We start from the raw sequence: 9,827 nt of genomic DNA, 5'->3' as shown, positions 1-9,827 counted from the left end.
TCTTCCTCGGGTCGGCCCCAATTTCATGGCTGTCGCTGAAACAGAAGGTGGTGGCGCTATCTACGTGCGAGGCAGAGTACGTAGCGGTGGCCACAATGACTTGCCAAGTTGTGTGGCTACACTAGCTGCTGGGCGAGCTGACCGACGTGGAAGCTCACCCACCAGCACTGATGGTGGACAACCATCCCACCATTGCCCTCGCGAAGAATCCGGTTCTACATGACTGGAGTAAACACATCGACGTGACGTTCCACTTCCTCAGGGACTGTGTCGATGGAGGGCAGATCGTCATCGAGTTCGTCAAAACTGGTCGGCAACTCGCGGACGTCCTCACCAAGCCGCTCGGACGTCTTCGACTCACGGAGCTGAAGGAGATGATCGGCATAGAGGGGGTACAAGGGTTAGCAGTAGGATTAGGGGAAGATTGTTAGCTAATCTACTGCTACCTTATGTGAACACAGCAAGGGAAGGTGGCGCCAAAAAGGCCCCTTGCTGTGATACTGTAGCCGCTGCAGGTGCAGGCGCCGCACGGCTCACCTGCAGCACTGTAGGAACATGCAGTGGCCAGCGCAGAGTCAGCCCTGTCAGTGTTATCTAGTTACTGTTACAGCATATGCGCTGTACTAGGACTAGATAGATAGAGTTGTATAAATAGACATACACGGCAACTCAGTAAAGAGAGTTCAGATTTGCCATCTCACAGGCAGGGCTTCGGCCAACGCTGGTGTCTTGTATTGTGTGTGCTTGATCTGTTCTCCCTTCTTCTTCTAGCTCCAGCCATAGTGTGTGGGGACGGACAACGCTTGTTCGTGGTCGGCACGGCTAGTGGGTGCTCGGTAACACTAGCGGGTGCTCGGCAAGACTGGTGAGTGGTTCACTCACCTGAGCCGGTGATCCAGTGGGCAAACACCGTTGTTGTTGCCTCACGAGATGCTAATGCCCTCTCTTCCTTCATTGATTGCTGTTCACGAGGGTTCTTTTTTGCAGAAGTGGCGCTATGTAGACAGTTTCCACAACGCTTTGTACATACCCTTACAACATTTATAATATATAAAGTGTTGCTATATACCATACGATACATGTTGTCCACGTATGTTCATCAACAAAAGAATTCAATTTTGAACTTGAAATTCTTGAACGTATATGAAATATAATAGGACTTAGACCAAGATGTTTTCATGTGGCCACTGCACTAGTATGTGGTAACCTGTGTAGCCTCATAAATAGGACATAAATTCAGAGCAAGGAAACCTCTTCACTGTAGTCTCTCTCCAACCATATATATATATACCTCCCCTCGTCGCTCCACCGTGTACCCCAGCTGATCACTTCTCTTCTCCCTCCCCATCACATAGTGCAATCGAGCACTGCATGGTGACCAGCTCCCTTTTCTGCGTCGACAATTATTCTCTCTTATGCAATCTCTGCGACCGCCGTATGGATGACCGCATCATCTACATGTACATGTAAGCCTCGATTTGAGCTTGCCGCGTGTTCTTTCTCATGTCCAAGGACATAATATATGCTAGGCATGACAGGTTTCAATCTTCTTTTCATTTGGTGCAGGAGCATGGGGTTCTGCACGGAAGAGTGCAGGAATGAGTATTTTCTGGAGTATAGGTATAGGCTCGCCATGGCCATGGAGGCTGAGAGCAGGAGGACCAGGAGCAAGGCAAGGAAGGCGCCGGTGGCGGAAGAAGAAGCAGCTGTCGGCTACAGGCGCATCTTCTTCATTTGTGCCGAGGTGAGTCATTCCCTTAGGCTTAGCTTGAAACAACAACATCTCCTTGTCGCATGCTAATAAAGCGCCAGCTCTAGTCAAAATTCTGTGTAAGATGAGTTTGGTAAGAGTTCATGGGTTTCAATCTTATTAGCTAAGAATTTCCTAATCTTTCTCTGTTACATCAATATATGCAACATGTCTATATTAATATAGATGCTTTATTGTAATTATGTCGTCATCACTCATATAACCTGCTAAATTCAACTAACATCGACCAAAGTCTGTTGGGCAAAAAGAAAAACTCAGCTCTAATTGAGCCAACTTTACAGCCAAGCTTTCACATAAAAACAGACTGTCAAAAGGTAATTGTCGTTATCTCATGTTTAGAACGTTTCTTTATATGCTTGTGGTCACAACTAACAACGAGCCATGAAATCAAGTTGTAGCCTAGCTAGCTATGCTTTACACGTCTGATGAGCACAGCACAACTGGCTACCAGCACTAACTGGGTTGCTCGTCACGCGGACCGTGCCGCCATCTCTCCCCACACCGGCTGCGCCTGCCTCCGTGCAGCCCAGTGACCCTAGCACCGGCGCGGCGACCTACCGCGCTCCGGCGGCAGCATGCCCCACGCACACCCTTCCGTGTGTCCCGGCAATCATCCATGCGACCTCCACGCGTCCACAGTCCGCACGCTGCCGGTGGCGTCGTCCCTCCCCACGCTGGCCTAAGAGGAAAAATGCGCCTATTACCATGCTCAGGGGCCCACCAGTCACTATCTGAGCCATTTTTTCCGTGACGGCCATAACCGTCAGGGAAAACGGCGGAAACTGTTAGGGAAGACTATCCGTGATGGTACCCATCAGGGTTGAGCCGTCAGGCATAGACTGACAGGGAAAGTGGACCATCCCTGATGGAAAACCGTCAATAACTATTCCCTGATGGCTTAAACCGTGAGGAAAGACCTAGCCTAATAGTTTCTGGACACCCGTCAGGAACTATTTCCTGTCGAGTACGAAACCGTAAGGGATGCCTCCAACTTTCCGTGTCGGTTACTTTACCGTCGGGATATATTCAAACTTTTCCTGTCGGACAGTAACCCATCAGGAAAAAAAATTGTCTTCCCTGTCAGTTACCTACTGTCAAGGTATCTCTGGCAGGAAATGATCTGCCTGCCAATTTGCACGTTCAAAATTTTGAGCCATTAAAATTACTGTTAACAGCAGCTCATTTAACCACTCAATGCAACAATATTATATAGCAAGTCATTCAACCATTCATCCATACTCAAGTAATATAAATATTACAGATGGTCTTAAAACATCATTCAAGTTGTTCATAACAAATACAACTTAATCCAAAGCTAAATTATAGTTACTGCCTGCTAGTTAGCCTTCTAGTTAGGTACCTAACAGCTAGCACAATTTCAAGTACGGTTCCTAGTTAGGTACCTAACAGTTCAAATGGCAGTTTCCTAACAGGCGCCTATGAAGGCAATATCTAGCTCCCAACACAACTTGCTGCTGCACAAACATGCATGCCTTCAATACGCAATCTGGCACCTATTGCTTCAAGATGACATGCCTTGACCCTTCAGGAGGCCATCTGCTGGTAGCTAGCAATCTACTGGTACCAGAATGCAGCTTTGATGGCAATATGTAGCTATTTCTACACAAGCATGCGTGGGGTGCATAGACAATATGTAGCTGCTACTTCACAACTAGCAGTCTAGCACACATGCCTTGAATAGCACAAATGTAGAAGCCACGTTTGTTGCGTGACGACCAAAATACTTCTTTGCACATCACATGCCCTTCCAACTTGCTAGTAGTAGCCATAACCTGTTGTCTGATGAAGATAAGACTACGGCCCACAAAATATTTCATGCCATCACACAAATGAGGCCATCCTAGTTGTCCAGGTTGGCTAAAGCATGAGAGGATCCATCTATAGCCCCTCCCTAGATGTTCACCAGCTAAGTCAACTAACATAGCATCCATCCGATCTGTCTCACCAAATCCCTCATGTTCTACCTCAGAACCAATCTCAAGGTTCTGATTTCCCCGCCTCTCACCATGTGCTGTCCAAGTTTGGTAATTTTCCTTGAACCCATTGTGGCACAAATGCAACTCTATCCTAGGCCTTTTATGCCTGAAAAAATTCTGACATATGGAACAAGGGCATGTAATTGTATCAGACTCAACTAATTCAGGGATTGAGAAGGCATGATCCAAAAACTCTTGTTTGGTCAACCCATTCATTTGATAGCCTACCACACTTCCAACCACTATACATCCACCCACGATCTGTCATATCTTATTTGTGAACTTGAGTCAGAAAATAGGAGCTAACCAATAGCTAGCAGAGTCACAGTAGTTGTCCAAGACTTCGAGGCCAGCTCACAAACACAACCAAATAAAGCAGCAACAGGCAACCAGATCACAGTGAGGAACCTGTTACCAATTCAGGCATAACACAAATTACTTCGGTCAAACAAAATAAGAATTGATATACAGCTAGTAATAGAACACTAAAAGACATAATAACAAATTTCTATCCAGCTACTACACCATAACTAGTGAATCACAATGCAAAAATAGAGCAGCAAAAGCAAAATTAGTCACTAAAATTTTTGTTATATCTAAATTTGCGCAAAATATAGCAGATCACAACAGCTAGCAACCAAATAGCAGCTAATTCATCATAGCAAGGTTATCACAAATGAAGAACATATATGCTAGATAATAACTCGTGTAGGGAGAAAGGAAACCAGGAAGGAGAGACAAGGCGTGGTCTGACCTTATTGTTCGATAGTGATAGGAGAGTTCTTCCAGATGGAGGTGCCAGATCTGAGTTGCTAGTCCAGGTTGCTCCCGCTAGACGTCTGCTGCTGCTGGAACAAAGAAGACCTGAAGCGAGCAGACGAAATGGGAGGCAAAATCAAGTCAGATGAGAGCTCAATCAACAAGGGCGGAAGCAACTTAATTACAAGACGTAAAATTGATTTTCGATCTAAATAGGGAAAAATCGAAGGAGGAAGAAATTGAAATCGAAATCGACACAGCACCTTGTGGCGTCAGAGGGAGCTGCTGCCTGAGGCCCACGGCGTGTGGTCGCGCTACTAGCTGAGGCGGATGGCGTCGTGGATGGGAGCAGCGGTGGCACTGCTGGTTGCTCGGTGCGGCGTGGTTGCTAGCCACCGGGCAGCGATGTTGTGCGGTGCAGGTCGCTAGGGCGGCGGCGGTCGCTGGAGGCTTAGGCAGCACACGGCACAGGTGGCTGGGTGGCGGCGCACGGTGCAGGTGGCTGGGCGGCGGCACTAGAGACTGGCGGCATCACCTATGGTTGTGTGAGGAGAGAGAGGATTTGGGGGAAGAATAGAAGATAAGGTCGCACCGTCATAGGAGTGAAGCTGAGGGTCATGGGCGTCGAGCGCGGGGCGAAATAATTTAGCTGCATGCGCCTCTCTTTGTTTGGTGGGCTAGACGAGTTCGCAGCAGTGCGCCGACCCAATTTCTGCGCGCGCAAGGCACCAGGAAGCGCGTGAGTCCATTTGCTGCCTGCGAAAAGCACCAGAGCATCTCCGTGACGGTGCCCCACCGACAGGAGACACCTCTCCAGACATTTTCGCTGCCTTGCCAGGTAGGGATGAAACCGGTTGAAAAACCCCTCAACCGTTTCTACATTTACATTTGAATACGAAAATAAAAGCGAAAACAGTAAAGCAGGACACGAAAACGAACACGAACTTACGGAATATCGAAAACAAACCAATTCGAGTAGAATTATATCGAACACGGTCGGTATACGAAATACCGACCCGTAGAGTCCATAACAATTAACAAGTGCATGACCCAAGCACATAACAATTACCAAGTGCATGATCAAGTTCAAGCATATATAATAATTAACAAGTGCATGACCCTTGGTCTTAAGTATGAACACAATAGTTGACACCTTCACACACAAATACAAGTCTAGAACAAGTAATTAACACTAAAGATAACAAAACATCTACAGTCATCAGCATCATCCATGAGGTCAGGATCGCTTTCCATGACTTTTGCTTCCTCATCCCCCTCCTTGTCCTTTTCCTACAAGTTTGCAAAGTGAATTCAAATTAGATGTAGCAACTAGCATATTCCAGAGCAAGCAGTCAATAAACATACCTCAATTTTTAGTTTAGCCACAACATTAGACTTGCCCTTGATCTTCGTTCTAGGAGCAGAACCCCCTTCTCTAGCTCCAGTGGGTGCCATCGATGGCCAGGGTGGCGGCGCTGCCTCGTGGCTGGGTGGCGGCCGGTGGCACTGGCGGGCTGGGGACTGGGGAGTGGGCCCGCCCCCTCTCCTCCCTTCTACCCCCACCATCCGCCCGCCCCTCCCCCTCCTCTCCCTCTCTCTTCCCCGGATCCCGCACCCCACTCCCCTCCCTCCCCTCCTCCCTCTCCGGCGCCCCCCCTCCCTCTCTGGCGCGCCACCCTCCTCCTCCCTCCCCCGGATCCGGCGCGGCCCCACCCTCCTCCCTCCCCCGGATCCGGCGCGCCCCCCCTCTCCTCAATCTCCCAGATCCGGCGCCCCCCTCCTCCTCACTCTTCGGTGCGGCCCCGCCCTCCCCTCCTCCCTGTCCCGGCCCTCCCTCTCCTAGATCCGGCGGCGACCCCCCCCCTCCCGGCCCTCCCTCTCTAGATCCAGCGGCGACGGGCGTGGTGGTGGTGGCGAGCGTGGCTGTTGCGGTGGCCTGGGCGTGGTGGTGGTGCGGCGTGGTGGTGGTGCGGCGTGGTGGGGCCCTCCCTTCTTCCCCGGCGTGGTGGCGGCGGCGTGGATGGTGGTGGTGCGGTGTGGTGGGGCCCTCCCTTCTCCCCAGCGTGGTGGCAGCGACGTGGATGGTGGTGGCGGTGCTGGTGGTGCGGGCGTGCCATTTTTATTTTATTTTTTGAAAAAAAGTTTGCCGAGTGTTTTTTTGGCACTCGGCAACTTCTTTGCCGAGTGCCCGACAGAAAACACTTGGCAAACTAGCGTTTGCCATTAACAAGTTTGCCGAGTGTCATTGGCCGAGTGTAACACTCGGCAAACCCTTTGCCAAGTGTTTTTGGGACTTCGCCGAGTGCCCCTGGCACTCGGCAAATCTCCTGTATCCGGTAGTGAGTGCAAATTCCTACCGAAACGTTAATATGTAAATAAAAAATCCTGCACCATGCTTATCTTCACGCCGCTTCCCTTTCTATGGATCCAGCACAGTCTTATCCTCTCCCCTACTATCATTTCGCAAATGCAACATTATCCTCTCCTCTGCTGCTTCTCCTCCCATCGATGCCAGTGCCTTAGCCGATGAGATTGGCCGTTGGCGGCACACGTTTCCTGTGGCGCGGAGGCAAAGGGACTCGTCTTGTGACTCGTGCCCATGCTCAAGATGCGCAAAGTCGGAGAGCGCGGCAAAGGATCCAGTGGACAGTGGATGGTTCAATGACGGTGGGGGCCTGTGCGCTCAACGGTGGGCTCCATAGTGGCTTGGAGGATCCGCGTGTCACAAGTGATTCCACCAAAAAGTGACTTTGCAACACAGAGCAGTGCGAGATGCAACATCAAAATTTATTGTTTGCATCAACGAGAAATATAAGATAAGAATGACATCATCTGATCCCATGAGATTATAAGAAAAACGAATTCCTGTTGGAACAAACGGAGATGGTTCATGTAACATCCGATCGGAATCCCTTTTTTCCTGTAAGAGGGAGACTTTGGAATTCAACTATTGAAACATCCGACTCATGCAACAACAAAAAAATTCTAATGCAAGAACTATTATTTGTTGCAACATGAGAACAAAGGCTACTACAACCCTCATTAAGCTGCAACATGAAAGCAATGCCTTCACGAAGTCAGTTGTCGATGAAGAAGGATACCCCCCATGCTAACACCAATTCCCACCTTAACATCTCAAAATTAACCATTGCAACATGCAAAATCAAACATTGAAACATCACAAATCCTATAGAGAGGAGCAAGCAAAAATCAGAATAGAAATCCCAGAAGAGTGAACAAAATCCGCAACAAGAGACACGAACAATTGAAATTGAAACAAATGAAATAAATACATGAAACATCTAGACTTTACCGTTCACATACATCTTGAGCAGAAGAGTTAGGTCGCCTAGGATGGCAGCGGTGGGTGAGGGGCCTGGGTGACGGCAGCGGCGAAGCAGTAGAGGAAGAGCGGTGATAGGATGGCGTGCAAGCGTGGAGGTGACTAAACAGGGGCAAGGGCTGCGCTGAGCAGGGAGGGCCGCGTCTCTGACACCGGCGAGCTCGCTTTGAGGAGGGACGGCCGCAGGTGACGACGAGGCCGCGTAGCGTGCGGGTGGCAGCTGCGAGCGCCGCCATAGATGGCGATGAGGCAGCGCGGGGAGGGAGCTGGGAGGGGCAAGCACCACCGCCGATGAGGCATTTGCGAGCGCCGCCATGGAGAGAGAGGGCCACCACGGAGGAAGACAGAGGGCGTGAAAAGGATGAGTGGTGTGGGTAGGAAGAGGATAGATGCATGGGGTGGCAGGGAAGTTTTTATTTGGGGGGACGCGTGGGCGTGGGTGGTGGGCCTACGGGAGTGTCCGACGATTTGTGCTCGCATCAGACGTTAGGACGTGTAGCATTACCATTTAGCATTTTATCTACTTGGAGCCCAATAACTCAAATGTCAAGTCAAAAGAAATACATAACGCTAACTTGTAGGATTTCTCTGACCCTCCAAACGGTACCAGACAATAAGCATTATTTGTCAGCTTGGAGAAAACACATACTTCACAGTCGTTCTCCTACTGAATACATGAAAGAGTTTCCATGCCACAAGTTGCAGATTAGGGAATTAATACAAATTCCATGAGCAGCAGGTTGAAAGTTTAAGCAATACAAAAAAAGAACTATATCTTTTTCTCTTGATGAAAAACCAAACGAGAACAAATTAGCTAAGCAAATAAAACTAGCTACATAACTAAACAACTAACACTACTACTCTAGTGAGCTATTGAAGCAACTACCATACACAAGCACAACATATGAACGTAAATACAAATATGAGTAGTAGCAAACCACCGAGGGCAAGAGAAGTACACAAGTTTATCGCCATGGTTTGGTTAGTTGCCGACAACCTACATCCACGTTGTCGCGAGTCTCCAAGTGATGATGTGAGTGCTAACTAACCATTTAATAATTTGGGTGTCGAGAATCAAGCACAAGACGCACTCCAAATAGCCACGAGCATTCCACTGGAGTTGCTGTTTACAATCTCCCATGGGAACAAGCACAAGAGCCTATTATAATCACTTGATCAGAGGTAGCAACAATCACCAACAGCCCCTCAACGATCTCCACACCACCGAGCTAAGTGGTAGCGACCACCAAGAGTAATAAGGAAACCAAGGCTCAATAGATGGATTAGTGCCACTAGATGCAAAATCAACAAAGCAAATGCACTATGTCCCTCTCTCAATCTCTGTTTGGATCAATCACAAGCAACGAGATGAATGGGAGGTGTTCTTGGAGGATTGCACAAGTGTTAGAATGTTTAGAATGCCAAGAGAGCTCACCAAGGGCTGGCCAACACGTTTATATAGAAGTCCCCCAAAAAAAACTAGCCATTGAAAAGAAGCTGGTGGGTTGTGTACGTAGGCACCGGACTGGTCTAGTACCCACCGGACCAGCACCACCGTAATTTTGCATTGAATACGATGGCTCAAATTTAATCTAGTCTAGAATTTAAACTAGCACATAGTCTGGTGGTACCTCAGGGCACCACAATTCAACGGACTAATCTGGTGGCTGTCCTGTGCTCGATCATAGCCAAACTAGACGTTAGGTCCTCTAATGGCTACTCTAACACATAGTTCGGTGCTGCACAGAGGCCACACACACCGGACTAATCCGACACTCACCGGAGAGGTCCAAAACTTTAGTTTTGGCCATCAGATTGACCCAGTGCTTCACACTGGATCAATCGGTGCACCCCGTTGAAAACACCCCTCTGTGAATAGTGCTAACTTATCGTCTGGTGTAGTTAGTGGTTAACCACTGGACTAATCTTGTGGTTAACCCTAGGGACTGTTAAGTCC

The sequence above is a fragment of the Miscanthus floridulus genome, chromosome 13 (assembly GCF_019320115.1).
Source record: "Miscanthus floridulus cultivar M001 chromosome 13, ASM1932011v1, whole genome shotgun sequence".
Taxonomy (NCBI): Eukaryota; Viridiplantae; Streptophyta; class Magnoliopsida; order Poales; family Poaceae; genus Miscanthus; species Miscanthus floridulus.
Note: the sequence above shows the minus strand (reverse complement) of the source record.